The sequence below is a fragment of the Cupressus sempervirens genome, chromosome 2 (assembly GCF_028749045.1).
Source record: "Cupressus sempervirens isolate cs-2001-9-10 chromosome 2, ASM2874904v1, whole genome shotgun sequence".
In the NCBI taxonomy this organism is placed as follows: Eukaryota; Viridiplantae; Streptophyta; class Pinopsida; order Cupressales; family Cupressaceae; genus Cupressus; species Cupressus sempervirens.
In genome coordinates this window covers 407,213,693-407,231,139 of record NC_143119.1, presented here as the reverse complement: position 1 = coordinate 407,231,139, position 17,447 = coordinate 407,213,693, and positions in this window count along the sequence as shown.

Here is a 17,447-nt window from a genome sequence, read left to right as displayed (position 1 = left end):
GGCTACATTGATTAAGTCTAGAGGAACAAGTAAAAAGACTTGAGTCTATCAATCTTGAACAAGTGGACATGAGGTGTCAAGAAAAGGTAGTGCAAGCCAAGCATAAAATCAGTTGGAATTGAGAAAAGTGAAGTTTCAGTTTATGCCAAGTGAACTTACCATGAGCCTAGTAAAGTTTAGTTGATGCAGAGCACCAGTAAACTTTAGTGTTTGTTGAGTTATCTAGTGGATGACAAGAAAAAGAGCAGTATAGAAGCTAAGTGACAACATATTGATGTCAAGTGCCAGTATTCATGATAATCATAGCTTTGAGTAATCTAAGACAACTATTTTGTTTTCTTGAATTGTGTGAAGCATGTGGAAGATAACTATACTGAGCTAATGGCACAAAATTCAAGGTAAACCATTTTGAGGAAAAATTAAAAAGGATTGAAGGAGAAATTTCTAAAGGAACAAAATGGAAAAATGGGCAAATTCATCGAATCTTACCTAATCCTACCTAACCTTCAAATGGAATATTAAGAATGAATGACGAAAGATCTTAAATCTCTATTTATAGAGAAAGTTAGTTAGAAGAAAAGGTTGTCATGTGCAAGAACCTAAGGAAGATAAGGAGTGTACTGTATTGCTTCATTCAGTGGTTGAATAAAAGAGTTTTCTATTGGAAAGAAAAGAAAGAAGGCTTAAGAGTATGATTGCTTAAAGGGTAAACAAGCTATCAGAGCTGAAGTGTGTGAAAGCCAAGAAGAATGGAGGACTCAAATAGAGATCTATAATTTGCAAGTGAGTTGTAATCTATTATTAGATCAAGCCTTACTATTACTTTTTAATCATTTTATCAGTCTAGGTTGAATTCTTTGGATTAAGGTTGACCTAACAATCCTTTAACCAAGTGACATTCCAAGTGAATGATCTAAGGTCCTCTAACAAGACTCACTCCTAATAGGGTGATCAAAATCCTCTAACTAGGTCACATTTATCAGTGTGTATTGTAACCTTTAACAGGGTTGGCCTTTTATAGGGCATCACTTTAGAAGAGTGAGAATGAGTAGCATGTTACTAGCACTTGGTTTTTTCCAAATTGGGTTTCCATGTAAAATAATTGTGTCAAATGTGTTATTGAATCTATTGTGTTTCATGCTTACATTTTTGCAAAGTTTATTTGACAATAATCTACAAAGTTTAAGTAATTGTATGATCTAATGGATGCATGCATGAATATTATTTATGAATGGGTTCACTAAGCTATGAAAAGTTTTATTTTTACATTTGGACCTTGGATAAATAATTCACCCTCCCCCGTAGTTATTCTAAATAATTTCAACAATTGGAATCAAAGTAATCTTCTTAAGAGGGCTAGTTTGAAGGTACTAGAAGAAAAAGATTAAGATTTCAAAAGGACAGATACCCAAGCTTAACAAGGACAACTTCCTTGCATGGAAAAATTTCATGAAGCTACACCTAAGAGGTCTTGGAGATCATGCATAATCTACCATCATCACTAAGCATGTCGATCCTATTGGATCCCTAACTACTGAAGATGATATCAAAGGATTGTGACAGTGCAAAGAAGATGTGGGATGCTCTTCACACCATTTATGGAGGAGATATAAATGTTCTAAGAACCAAATCTAAAACTCTTAGAGGTAAGTTTAATGATATGAGAATGGAAGAAGGTGATAATGTTGCTAATGCTATAAGAGGATCTATTAGTATTATTGATGATGATACTATATTGAGTATAGTACTAAGAACATTGCTACCCACCTATGTTATCAGAGTTTCTACTATATAAGGATGGAGATGTAGACCAAGTTCTAATTTGACTCTTGGAGGTTTGGTAGGTAGGCTTACTTCCTTTGAGCTCTCTAATTTTGATAATTTCAAACCTGACAATGTTGAATCTTCTTTCAAAGCTAGGTTGTCATTAAAGGAGCCTAAGGAGAAGAATAAAAAGGTCAAATATGTTTCTAGTGATAGTGACATAGACGAGGAGGATGTAGAACAACTTGAAGCACTGCTAGCAAGGAGATTCCAAAGAGGCAAAGGAAAATTTAAAAGTATGTTACCTATCATCTGTCTTAATTGTAATGAGGTTGGTCATATTGTTGTTAGATGTCCAAATAAGAATAAAAATAGAAGTGGTGAAAAATACAAAGGTAGAAGAGATGAGTACAACAAAGATTACAAAGAAAAAAGAAAGAAGTCTTGCTACATTGCAGAAGAGGAAACTAAAGATGGATCAAACGATCATGATGATGAAGTGGCGTATGTTGTAATGAAGGAGGAATCTAATGAGGATGAGGCAACTACACTAGTGTCTTATGTCAACAAAAATGGTAGATGGATCATTGATAGTGGGTGTTCACTCACATGACTGGAGATAAAAGTAAGTTCATTACCCTGAATTATTATGAGAGAAATAATATAAGGTTTGGTAATGATGCACCCTATCTCATAAAAGAAAAATGGTCTATCAAACTCAAAAAATATTTTGTGTGAAAAATCTCATCATGTTGAAGTAATTAATTATAATTTGTTGAGTGTGTCATGCCTAAATAGTTTAGGTTGCAAGGTTGAGTTTGAAAAAAAATTGATAATATATATGACACTGATGGGAAACTAATTGGGAAAGGTGATCAAACTAGAGGTAATCTATTTTATCTCAGTATGGATGATGCTAGTTATCTTGTTGTAGAATTTGATTATGTTTGGTTATGGAACAAGAGGTTATGTCATGTTAATTTTGATAACTTGGTTAGCATCAATAACATGAGAAGAGTCAGACGTCTACCTAAAGAAATATGATAATATAATTTGCAAACAATGTCAGTTAGGCAAGATTACAAAATCTAGTTTTAAGAGTAAGACTCACACCTCTAAAGGAATTTTGGAGATTGTTCATATTGACTTGTGTAAACCAATTAATGTGAAAAGCTAAAAGGTGACAAGTAAATTATACTATTTGTTGATGATTACTCTAGAATGATGACTGTTATGTTTCTAAGATAGATATCTAATGTTTTCAAAATGTTTAAGTGGTATTTAACAAGAGTTAACAAGGAAATAGGAAAAATCCTAAATTTTTTGAGATCTAAGAGTGGAGGAGAATTTACATCAAATGATTTTGAGATGTTCGGTAATGATAGAGGAATCAAAAGATAGAAATCTACACCTAGAACTCCTCCACGAAATGGAATTGCTAAAAGGAGGAACATATCTATAATGGAATATTTTAGGACACTCATGATGGAGAAGAATGTTTCTTTGAAATACTAGAGAGAGGCTTTAAGTACAACTATCTATACCTTGAACCATTTGCAAGTCAAAAAAGGTACTCATTAAACACATTTTGAGCTATGGTATGGATACTCACCTAATGCAAAATATTTTAAAGTATTTAGAAGCAAGTGCTATATTTTTAAATATTTTAGGAATGGTAACTTAGATGCTAAAATTAAAGAAGGTATATTATTCCTGTTGGAATATTTAAATATGGAAAGAGTACTTATGAGAGGGGGGGTGAATCATAAGTATCATACTTTAGCCAATAAAACTTTTAACTGAAAGTAAATTGCATGCATGTAATTATATCAAATAATCATGAAACCAGACACTTGCATCAATAACACTTAACACTGGAATTTGGTAACCCAAAAACCATCCAAGAATAAGAAGGTAAAACTGGGGTGGGGATGATACCCACAAAAATTACTGCAGCAATATTGTTCAACCACTTCTGATGGTTTTCCCTGTTAAAGGCCTGCCCTATTAAAGGCTTTACATTGTGTCAATAGTGACCTAGTTAGAGGCTTTTAAACACTTAACATGAAGTGTTACCCTATTAAAGGATTTTATCACCTAGTTAAAGGATTTATCGAAATAGATGTTAAGCTAACCTATCACCATAGGATTTTTATTCTAATACAATTGCTAGAAAGTATTAGGTATAATAAACCTGAATGATTACAATCCTTGATTGCTGATTGTAGGCACTTGTTCTGCTTTCTCTGATTGGATCCTTTTGTGATCTGATAATCCTCACTTCTAAAAATAGACTTCCTTGTGAACCCTTGTATATCTTCTCATACCTCTTATCTCTCTTACATTTTATAATGAAGTTTTGTCTTCTTATATAGAAGTATGATTTTCCTTTACCGCTCAATTCTCCCTCTTCAATTTTAGGGTTTCAAAATTGATTAGGTAGGATACAGTATATCTACCCCATATCTTGTTTTCTTCTTGAAACTTCACCAGTTGTATCTTAAAAATTTTCTACATGGTGTTCTATACCACCAACTCATCATTCTTATCTTCTTTTTTTAATTTACAGATTTCTAGATAACAACCTTGTCGGCTTAGATCTGGCGAATCTTCGATTTCCTAAATAGTTTAGCTACTCGGCATTATTGAGTTACTGGTGCTTGAAACCTCTATGTTACTCGGCACCTATATCAGCTCGGCACTTTATGTTACTCGGCACTTGTACTTACTCAGCATTTTATGTTACTTGGCACTTGAACTTACTCGGCACTTTATGTTACTCAACACTTGAAGTTACTCGGCACTTGAAGTTACTCGGCATGCATGATGTACTCTGCATCTAATGTGGAATATGATTAATGTGTTGGCACTCAAGTGTCAAAAAAATTATGATGTTAACAATCTCACCCTTTGACATGAGTGACTAAAACACTTAACTGACCTTATAAGTGCATTTACTAATCTAATTGGTATGTACATATTCAAAACTTTGGTCAAAATTTATGGCTTACAATCTTACAATATATACATCAAAAATTTTGTAACTCCCCCTGAGTTGATTGTGCCTTATCTGTATATTATTTATATATCAATGCTCCTCCTTTGTATCTGTTCTCCCCTTATTAATTTGTATAACTCCCCCTTTACAATCTATATATATCTCCCCCTTTTTGACACTTATGTCAAAGAGTGTTTAAGGGTTAAGACCATATTTGGCCAAGAATGTGCTATTTACCTCCATAATCATTCTGAGAGCTACATCCCAATTATTCAAAGCCATTTCTAGTGACTAATGCTGGATGGTAGTCTCGGCAGCAAGATGAACAAGTCCATCTGATGTAGAAGGATTTGGATCTTTCTTGAGTACATTTTCAGCATATACTTGCTCTTTATGGAGTATCTCTAAATGTGGGGTAATGGAGGACTAGAGTTGTATTACTTTGGCCTTGATATTGGCCTCATCTACTGTTAATATAGCTATTTCTTTGCTTGTGTGAAGCGATTGAGAAAAATGCCTCACACTTTGAGCTAGATCACTTGGTAGTTGCATGCTTGAAATGTTCAAATTTCTTTCCAAGCTCAGTATCTTTTGGCTAGTTTCTTGTGTGAAGTATGAAAAATCACACAACTTTTTGTATAGTGAGAATATATTCTCAAGTACCTTTTTCAACTTATCAATGAGCTTTTCCAATTCTTCTTGTGAAAGTGCAATTTGTCTTGATATTTTTTCATTCACATTCCCTTGAAATTTCTTTTTTGACCATTCCATAAGTTTTGCACTAGTTTCTAGGTCTTCATTTGTCACCTGGTCAACAATATTTGTTAATTGCTCTGTGATATGCTTCAACTCATCTGGTGATTGCAAACTGAAGGCATCCATAAAGATGTCCTTGATCTCATAAAGTGTTTGCTTATTTTTATACTCTTTCCTGAGTATTTCCTGTCTTTTCCTTCTATTTAGTACATCCTGCACTTCATTGATTTGATCAATGCTTATTGATTTTGAGTCATAACCTGGTATGACTATCTCTTCATCTAATTCAGGGTCTCCATAATGAAGTACCCTTGCAACTCTAGTAGTGTTGGATGATGGTACTAAAATTTGTAATGACTTGTGTGAAGGAGTCCCCGAGGTAGGAAAATTTATTAGTGTTCGTATTGCCTCCTATTCTTTAGGGGTTTTTCCTATTTCCTCCTGTTTCTGTTTACCATGATCAATTATTGTTATTTGTGGAAGTCCACCTTGTATTTGTAATGTAGGATCAGATGTAATGGTCTGTCTTGTTTGTTCTTTTTCTTGTTCTACAGCTGCACTTTGCTTTTTTCTTGTAGCATCAATTATACTAGTTGGTATATCAAATTGACTGCTAGTAGTTGTGATAGAAGGTAGTTCTTGTGTATTCACCTTATCTTTCACTATACTTTCTACTAGTTTTTGTAACTCATCTATACTGACCAATACTAGTTTTGTACATAGTATTCTTGTTGTGTTGACTGGTCAAGAATTCTTTTTATATCTTCTACAGTTAATGGATTAACATTATGACAAGAAGTATCAGGAACATCAGTAATTGTTATAGTATGTGCAGGTGGAATGGATTTTTGTGGAGGGCTAGGGGGTGGCAATTGTGTGTCTTGCACACTCTGATCTAGTTGTTCCTCTTGTTCAGCTGTTTCCATTATATCCTATTTTTGTGTCTTTTCCTCCTTTCCATCTATCTTTTCTTCTTCTCTCTTTTCTTCTTCTTCTTTCCTCTTTTTCCTCTCTTCTACTGGTATGGATGCTTCTTCCTTGTATTCTTCCTCAAGAAAATCTTCAATCTTTTTATACAAATTCTTCCATGATTTTATTGTTCTTTGAACAATCTCTTCCATTCTATTTTGAAGTATAAAGAATGCCCTATGTCTGGGTGTGAACCTATTACTATGCCTTTTGACTGCTTTGCTAATTTGTTCTCTAGTAAAATCCACCAATACACTAGCTAGGGTTGATTCCCTCATCTCCTTCTCCATTTTTAAGCAAAAATGCCATTTGTCTTCTATGATTTTTGACAGCTCCTTTGGCAATTGACCATCTAGTTCAAGTGGGGTGTACTTGAACTGTGTCATCATTCCATACACTGTTTCCTCTATCTTATTTTGTTCTTCTTTATTAAATTTACTAAAATAAACTTTATTTAAATTATTCAAGTCACCACTTGCAATCTTTTTACATAGGGTATCAACTGATGAATTGCTTACCTCTTCTGTTTGCTCTTCGTCATTAGTGTCAGGTTGAGCCACATACTTTCTTCTTTTCCTTGGCTCTTCTTGAGATTCCTTGACTTGTTTCTTTTTGGCAACTTCCTCTTTAGCCTTTTGAGTAGAGGCTCTTGTTGATGCTCATGTTTTTGGCTTTTGAGGTGATGAAGTGGCAGCTTTCTTCATTTTGGGCTTGGCTGAAGTTTGTCTTGTTGCCTTTCTCGTCTTTGGCTTGGCTTTAGTTGGTGCTCCCTTGGATTCTTCTTCCTCTGCACCTTCCTCCTTGTCTTCTCCAAGACCTTGGGTTAGTTCTATTGGCCCTTGTTCCTGCTCATTTTCATCCTCACTTTCATCTTTTTCTTCTTCTGCCTCAGTCTCAATTTCTTTGCCAAACTTCTTCTTGATTTTCTTGACTAATTTATCTTTCTTCTTCAATGTAGAAGCAGTTTTTGATTCCATGTTTATTTTTGATCTTACCACATCATAAGTGCCAAAATGTGGTGCATTTTTATCTACTTCTTCTGCAAGTAGAGCTGTTATTGGTGCAGAGGCTTGATCAACATCAAGTTCATATCCTAGTGGCCTAAGCCATCTTATTCTAGGTATAACTGCTTGAATGTAAGTATAATCTATATCAACTAGGAAACATATGTCATTTGTATGCTTTTCTACTAATGAAGCTAGTATCCTTGACCTTTGCTTCATGGATTTCTTGAAATCCTCAAAATAACCTGTCATTTGGGCATCAAAATTTTCAGCCATTTGTTCAATGTATCCATTAATTTGTTCAAAAATTGTTTTATCTGGATTCTATTTTACTTTCCCTATAGAAGGAAATTCTTTCATCAGATAGAAGAACATACACATCAAAACTGATCCAAATTTGCATTGAGCTCCTTTTCTTTTCCTTATAGCTCCCAAATTTTAATTAATCTGTTGAAACATGAGCTCTGCCAGATCATAAGTGTGATCTCTTTTGATTATCTTGTATGCAACATCAACTACTATACAAGGTACACTGTTCAACCTGCTTGATTGATAGAATTTGTGGGAAATAATTCTCATAGCAAAATTTAGTAGGGGATCTGTGACTGTGTCGATAGTCATTCCTCTATTGTTCCATTTGGCACCTGTATTTTTCTCTATTATTTCCCTTTTGTCACTTCGCAGGGTCTTTGGCCGATCTATGGTTGGAATACTAGTAACCCTATGAACAGTTTTCTTGGTAAATTTTACTGGCCCTGACTCTAACCAAAAAGCTTCATCATGTATTCGGCTCAAAATTATCTATACCCATTCTGTTTTAAAAACAGTCGAAAATGCTAGAGTTTTGGTCAATCCTTTTCTTTCTACTATTGAAAACTCATTTTTCAGTACTTTGTTTTCACACAGTTTATCATATGCATTATGAATTTCTAAGTCTCCTAGGGCACCAATTTTGCAATTGTAACATCTACGAACATCTTGTACCATAACAACCGTATTCAGAATAACTGATAATGCTCCTTTAAGATCATTCTTCTATACTACTTCTGGAATGGGCTTAAATTCAAGTTGTTTTACTTCGTTACTGACCAACTGAACTTTATGACTTTCTAAACCCTTGGTGGTTCCTGACCTAGATGCCATTATTTGTCAAACTAGGGTTTATAATTTAAAGAATTCTATAAGTCCTATGTAGCTCAAAACTTAAGTAAAATACCTTAAATTGAAAAAATTTGTCTTGAATTCCTGTTGAAATCTTTTATGAATGGCTTCTGAGCTATTCTTGATCTTCTCTGCTCCTTTTTCGGATTTGCTTCATGTTCGAATGGTGAGAAAATGATCAAAAATTGGATTTATGTACCCTTCAAAATAGAGTAATAAATGCTTAGTACACTGCCAACTGTCTACTCAGCTTATAAAGAAATTTTAACCTAACTCGGCTTCCATTATTTCCAATTTACTTAGCTTCTATTGGAGTTATCCAACTCAGCATCAATTTTCAGCTCGATCGCTGTTGGGAGCTCGACATCCAAAGGCAGTTCGGCATCAACATTTAGTTTTATTTTAACATCTTGTTTCATGTAGATTTACACTTTTCTTAACTTCCTTTTCTTGGGACTGATGTATGATATAGCTTTGTATATCAGTCCTGTGTACTTCTTGTGCTTAGTTTGATGAAGTATGATCACTTAATCCATTGGGTGAGGTGATCCCTCCACTTGATGTGTTGCACCATTCCTTCTTTTTCCAAGTCTTATTCATTTTACCTCTTATCTTTTCAACATCAATTATTTCTTTTCCTTCGTTATCTTTAGTCTTGGGTGCCTTTGATCTTGTAGGACAGTTTCTGCTGACATGACCAATTTTCAAGCAACTGAAACATGTGGTTTGACTCAACCATCTTTTGTAGTTCCCTCTAAAATGTGTTTTTATGCAATTCTGTGGGATATGTCCATATTCTTGACAATAGTGATAGTTGTGTCTGGTGTTGTAATCCCAAAATTCATGGTTTGATGTTTTTGCTGGTTGATTTACTATCCACATAGGTTTTGATCTACATTCAAATGCCCTATGTCCATAATTTTTGCAATTATAACAATGTCCATCAAATCTTTGAGTCCTTGTGACATTGGATCTACAATTTTGTGTCATATGTCCTTGCATGTTGCACTTGTGACAGAAACTTTTGGGTATGTTTGATTGATTAAATCTTCTACTCCTGCACACATTAGCTATATGTCCCTTCTTATTATAGAAATGACAAGTGGGTTTTGAATTATTACCTTTATCACTTCTTTGTTTAGCACTCTTTGATGATTCTCCAACTTCAGTGTTGTTGTATCCTAGTCCTGGTGTATCATGGGCAGATTTTGGTGATTTCAGCAACTGTTCAAAATACTTGATTGCTTCACTTGATTTGTTGAGATTCTTTGCTACCTCTTTTTCTCTATTCAATTCATTCTGTATTTGTTCATTTTGCATCTTCAAGGTAGAGATCTCAATATCCTTTACATTGAGTTCATGATGAAGATTCATCATTTGGGCAAGTGTATCCATTTGCATGTTTGAGATCCTTGTCAGTTCAGTACACTTTTCTTCAAGTTTGTTTGCAAGATTCCCTTTGTCATTTTCCATCATGACCTTATCATCAACTACTCTTTTCTTTTGTTCTATAATTTCACATATCATTATAGCCTGTGATTCATGTTCCATCTTGAGATTTCTTATCTCTTCTGCTTGAATTTTATTTTTCTCCATCAGTTCTGCTATTGCTACATCAAACTCTTTAGTGTCTCCACTGGAAAATATGTTGGTGGTATCAATCTCCTTGTAGTGTATATCATTTTCAGCTATGGCTAGATCATTCCTCTTTTTAAATGAGTTTCTCAACTTGTTTCTAAATTCCTCCAAGCTATGCAAAGCAAGTTGCACATCTATCACCTAATTTTCAATGATCTTTCCAAGTTTGAAGGCTTCCATCTTTAGATCTTTTCCTCCAAGCTGTTAGGCTTTTCCTTAAGAGAACCTAGATTAAGCTCTGATACCAATTGTTGGAATATTCAAATATGGAAAGAGTACTTATGAGAGGGGGGGGGGGGGGTGGGTGAATCATAAGTATCATACTTTAGCCAATAAAACTTTTAACTGAAAGTAAATTGCATGCATGTAATTATATCAAATAATCATGAAACCAGACACATGCATCAATAACACTTAACAATGGAATTTGGTAACCCAAAAACCCTCCAGGAATAAGAAGGTAAAACTGGGGTGGGGATGATACCCACAAAAATTACTACAGCAATATTGTTCAACCACTTCTGATAGTTTGCCCTGTTAAAGGCCTACCCTGTTAAAGGCTTTACACTGTGTCAATAGTGACCTGGTTAGAGGCTTTTAAACACTTAACATGAAGTGTTACCCTGTTAAAGGATTTTATCACCTAGTTAAATGATTTATCAAAATAGCTGTTAAGCTAACCTATCACCATAAGATTTTTATTCTAATACAATTGCTAGAAAGTATTAGGTACAATAAACCTGACTGATTACAATCCTTGATTGCTAATTGTAGGCACTTGTTCTGCTTTCTCTAATCTAGATCCTTTTGTGATCTGATAATCCTCACTTCTGAAAATAGACTTCCTTGCAAACCCTTGTATATCTTCTCATACCTTTTATATCTCTTACATTTTATAATGAAGTTTTGTCTTCTTATATAGATGTCTGATTTGCCTTTAGCGCTCAATTCTCCCTCTTCAATTTTAGGGTTTCAAAATTGATTAGGTAGGATACAATGTATCTACCCCATATCTTTTTTTCTTCTTGAAAGTTTGCCAGTTGTATCTTAAAAATGTTCTACATGGTGTTTTGTGCCACCAACTCATCATTCTTATCTTCTTCTTTAAATTTACAAATTTCTAGATAACAACCTTGTCGGCTTAGATCTGGCGAATCTTCGATTTCCTAAATAATTCAGCAACTTGACATTATTGAGTTACTGGTGCTCAGCACCTCTGTGTTACTCGGCACCTATATCAGCTTGGCACTTTATATTACTTGGTACTTGTACTTACTCGGCACTTTATGTTACTTGACACTTGAACTTACTCAACACTTTATGTTACTCGGCACTTGAACTTACTCAGCACTTGAAGTTACTCAGCATGCATGATGTACTCGGCATCTAATGTGGAATATGATTAAGTGTGTTGGCACTCAAGTTTCAAAAACATTATGATGTTAACAATTCCTTGTCTATTCAACAAGAATTAAAGCTTGTAAGTGTTTAAATACTAACACTAACAAAGTTATGGAAAGTGCAAATGTGAATTTTGATGAATATACAGAGGTACATGAGGCTGAACCTATGAAGGACCTAGAGGGATATAAATCTTTTGTATAATTTTAAGAAGGTATGCCTACTAATGAAGATAATTTAAATCAAGTTGCAAATAAACAACAAGTTTCAATGGTTGCTAAGTCACATGTAATGAATGTTAAGTTGCATTTAGGAACTAAGCTACGGTGTCGAGTTGTAGAATGAAGTTGAGACACATTTTGATTTTGAGAATAGTGTACATGAAAGAAATGTTGAATTACTTGATAGAGAAGTACATAGTGATTCAAAAGTTGATAGGCCTAATGTTGAAAGTAGAGCAGAACCAAGATTGTCAAAGTATATCAAGAGACATCACCTTGCTGAACACATTATTGGAGATAGAAATGATAGACCAATGACAAGGAAAAAGATAAAAAATAATACATGTTTGCTAAGCATGCATGATCCTAAGTTAGTAAAAGATGCCTTAGAAAATGTGGAATGGATTAAATCCATGAAAGAAAAGATTAAACAAATTGAGAAAAATAACACATGGACTATAGTTCCAAGACAAGAAAATAAGAATGTGATTCAAACCAAATGGGTGTACAGAGACAAGTTAGATGAGAATGGTGAAGTCACAAGAAATAAGGCAAGATTAGTTTGCAAGGGGCATGCACAAGAAGAAGGGATGAACTATGGAGAAAAAAATTCCCCTATTGCAAGATTAGAAGGAGTAGAAACTTTTCTTGCTTACTCTGCATACAAAGGTTTCAAAGTTTATCAAATGGATGTGAAATGCATTTATGAATGACATATTAGAACAATAGGTATATATAGAATAGCTAGAAGGATTTGTTGATGCTAAAAATAAGAACATGGTACGTAGACTACACAAAGTTATATGTGGTTTGAAGCAAGAACCAAGAGCATGGTATGAAAGACTTCACAATTATCTTGTGAAAATTAGATTTGAGAGGAATCATGATAACAACAATCTGTACTTGAAGACAAGTGGAGATAAAAATTATTCTACTAGCTGAAAGTTTTGTTGATGATATCATATTTGGAGGTCAAGATGGATTATGTAAAGCATTTGAAAATGAAATGAAGAAACAATTTGAGATGTCTATGTTTGGAGAGATCAAGTTCTTTGTTGGTTGGCAAGTATATCAAATGAAATATGGTATATACATCACTCAGTCTAAATATGTGAAGGAGATATTGAAAACTTTTGGACTAGAAGATTCAAAACTAGTTAGCAAACCTATGGTGATAGGACACAAGTTGTTAAAAATGATGATTCAATGGATGTGTATCAAACATTATATAGATCTCTGATTAGAAAATTACAATATCTAGTAGTTAGAAGACTTGATATTGCATTATTTGTTGGGATAGTTTTAAGATTCTCTACTAATCCTAAGGAGAATCATTTGATGTCTATTAAGAGAATAATGAGATATCTAAAAGGAACAAAAGACTATGGTCTATACTACAAGAAAAATGAAAATTTTGAGTTGAGATCCTATACTAATGTTGATTGGGTTGGAAACATTTATGACAGAAAGAGCACTAGTGGAGGAGGATTTTTCTTATGAAAGAGATTAGTTACCTAGAACAACAAGACACAAAATTGCATATCTCAATCTACTATTGTAGTTAAATATGTTGTTACATTGTAGTAAATTGTACAAAAATTGTATGGATCAAACATCTACTCAAAAGTATGAAGAAAGAAATCACTGAACATATGATACTTTATTATGATAATACAAGTGCTATAAATATATCAAATAACCATGTGAGGCACACAAAGACTAAGCACATTGCAATCAAGTATCATTACTTGAGAGATTTAGTTCAAGACAAAGAGGTGAAGATGTAATATGTGAATACAAAAGAGTAGATAGTTGATATCTTCACAAAAACAATACCTAAGGATGCTCATGATTATCTATTAAGCTATTTTTTTGCATGATACTTAATGATAGGAACCCTTTCAAACTCCTCTCTTGAAAAGGTAATCTAGGATCAACTCCAAGGTTCTGGGTGATCTTGCGGCCTACTAAAATCCTCTTAGTAGAAGGTAAATGTGAATGTTCACAAGGAGGCTTTTACTGGTTTGACCAATTCTGGATAAGATATTGAATCTTCTTGCTATCTCAAAAAGTAACCACACAAAAAGAAATATATTTTTCTATTTTTCTATTTATAATGAATGCAATTTTAACTATGCAACTATATGAATTTCTAAATTGAATAAGAGTTTGTAAAAGAAAATAATGTAGATAAAGTAACAAGAAGTTTAAGCAAATGACTTGAAAAATAAATACCTAAAGGATATAAGCCACAGAAACAACACATCTATAAATTAAAGTTTTGAAAAGATTGGTAGGTAACCAATGAAAATAAGAGCATTGCTTCCTTGATTCCATTGTTGCAATTGTTAGTGGGAATTTAGTAATTGTAAGATGTTTCACATTTCATCAAATTGCAAGGCCATGGAAAGTGTACTTGTGCAAGAAAAAAAGCTATGCATGAACATTAGGTGATCTCTTCTCGAACTAAGTATATCAGAAAAATTTGTAAATATATAACAAACACCAGAATTAAAACATCACTCAATCAAAATAACACAAAAAAACCATTGGGTCCATTACACTCCATGAACATACATCCACAAAATATAACACACTCTATCAATAATAACTAGACCCACAATGAGAGCACTGATAGCATATATTATTGCATCAAAATAATTGCATAGAATACCTATTTAATTCCCTAATTTATAGGCAATTGTCTCCTCAATTTGTTTTGAGAGTGAGAGATTCATTCATGAAACTATATGCTTAAAACTAATTTAAAAAGTCCAAATATATACAAACTGACCCTCTAGGAGGTACTAAGTAGGACTTCACCTTTATTTATATTAATTAATGGGTGTGTGAGCCTTTACATGTCTTAAAACAAAGAAATAAGTAATAGATAAGAATAAGGAATACGTAAGATGATATTGGAGTCTTTGGAATGCTTAAAATAGAAGCTCAACCTTCTTTGGATATTTGTAGGAGTTAAATTGTATTACAATGCATTTGTAGTGCATGGAAAGCTCTAAATTTTGAATTGCCAGCTAATTGTTAGTGCACCTTTAGAGAAGCGCACCTTTGGAGAGATGCACCTTTGAAGAAGTGCACCTTTGGAGAGGTGCACCTTATTAGGATTAAACCATGGAAAAAAATAAAAACTACATGCAAATATAAAAAATAACAAAAAAAATAATAGATCACATAGAAATGAACACAAGGCACCAAGATTTAATGTGGTTCACCCAATCCCTGGGCTACGTCCACCAAACAACAAGTCTAATCTTATTACAATCTAGTGATTACAACCTGATTACAATCCGTAATCCCTTACAACTCAATACCACTGCAAGAATCAATTTTGCATCACATCATAATAATAAAATACCTAAGCCTAAACCCTTTTATATGAGTATTTTATGTTGTTTTAGGCTTATAATTAATAATTACATGTTAGCCCCAAATCTTGATAAAATAGGGCCCAAAAAAAAAATTATAGAGTATGTATAGTACTTTCCTGATCAGTCACCACAATCTAACAATCTCCCACTTGGGGAATGATCAGGCTCCACACTAAACAACAATCTCCCACTTGGAGACTGATCCTATAGCAATAGCACTACCACATAGGGCTCCCACTGGACCAAACCACATTGAACTCTACTGTTCTTTTATTCATGTTCAGTCTAGAAGACCAACCGAAGTTGAAGAGGAGTTTAGCTTCTCCCTTGTTACAACCTTTGTCAACATATCTGTTGGATTTTCATTTGTATGTGTCTTCTCTAGCTTTAACTATCCATCCTCCAAAACTAACTGAATGAAATGGTACCACAACTCTATGTGTTTGGTCTTAGAATGCAGAGTTGAATTCTTAGCAAGATGAATGGCACTCTAACTATCTGTAAACAAATAACTATCCTTCTGAGGATATCCCAATTCTTCTAAGAAGAACTAAATTCACATCTCCTTGGCTGCCTCTATAGTAGCAACATACTCTACCTCTGTTGTGGATAGAGCATTAATCTTCTGTAACCTAGAAACCCAGCTCATGACTGCCCCACCAATAGTAAAGACATAACCTATAATACTCTGTCTGGTATCAATATCTCCTAACAAATATAAGTCAACATAGCCTTATAAATTAGTAGTAGCGCACCCAAAGTGTAAACACTTATTGGATGCGCCTCTCAGATATCTACGAATCCATTTGATTGAATTCCAATGCTCAATTCTTGGATGACTCATATACTGGCTAACAACTCCCACTGCATGTGTAATATTTGGCCTAGTGCATACCATAGCATACATCAAGCTTCCTATAGTTGAAGCATAGGGTACCTTGGACATCTTATCCTCCTCTTCCCGTGTCTTAGGAAACATCTCCTTAGTCAATTTCAAATGACCAGGTAAAGGTGTGCTAACAACTTTAGCATTCTCCATATGGAAACGTTGCAACACCTTCTCAACATAATCAACTTGAGATAGCATCAATGTTCTATTTTTCCTATCTCTGAAAATCTTCATACCGAGGATTTTTTTTGCTGCCCCCAAATCCTTCATAGCAAATGCATGTGCTAATTGGTATTTTAGCCCCTTAATATGATCCATGTTAGACCTAGCTACAAGCATATCATCAACATATAAATATAAAATAATGTAGCGATCATCATCCAACCTCTTAAAATAAGTACAATAATCTAAATGACACCTATTATATCCATGCTCATGTATAAAACTGTCAAATTTAAGATAACATTGCCGAGGTGCTTGCTTTAAGGCATATAAACTTTTCTTCAATTTGCACACTAAATTATCCTTACCTTTGACCTCAAAACTCTATGGTTGAGCCATATATATTTTTTCATGAAAATCACCATGAAGAAAGGCTATTTTAACATCAAGCTACTCTAAATGCAAATCTTCAGTAGCCACAAGACTTAAAATAGTATGGATAGAAGTCATTTTAACAACAGGAGAAAATATCTCATCAAAATCAATTCCATTTTTCTGTACAAATCCTTTTACAACTAACCTAGATTTAAATCTTTTCTTACCTCTTCTTTCAACTTATAAACCCACTTATTTTGTAAAGCCTTTTTACTTGTAGGCAACTTGCATAAATCCCATGTCTTATTCTTCAGCAAAGAGTCCATTTCATCTTTCATTGCAGACTCCCACTGAATCTTAGTATCCACTTGCATAGCTTCATCATAAATTTTAGATTCACCATCATCATTAAGTAAAATAGAATACAAATAGGGAGAAAATATTTGTGGAGGTCTAATTTGCCTTGTTGATCATCTAACATTCACCGATGTGTGTGGTATTTTTTGTTGCGATTGTTGTACATCATGAGGAATGGCTAGAACATCAGCTTTTGGAGTATCATCCAGCACTACATAATCATCTTCTTTCTTCTTATGTTGCTGCAACAGATATTTGTACAACACTTTCTCATTGAATATGACATCCCTACTTCTTACAATTTTCTTATTTTCAAAATCCCAAAGCCTATAACCAAATTCATTACTACCATATCCAATAAAT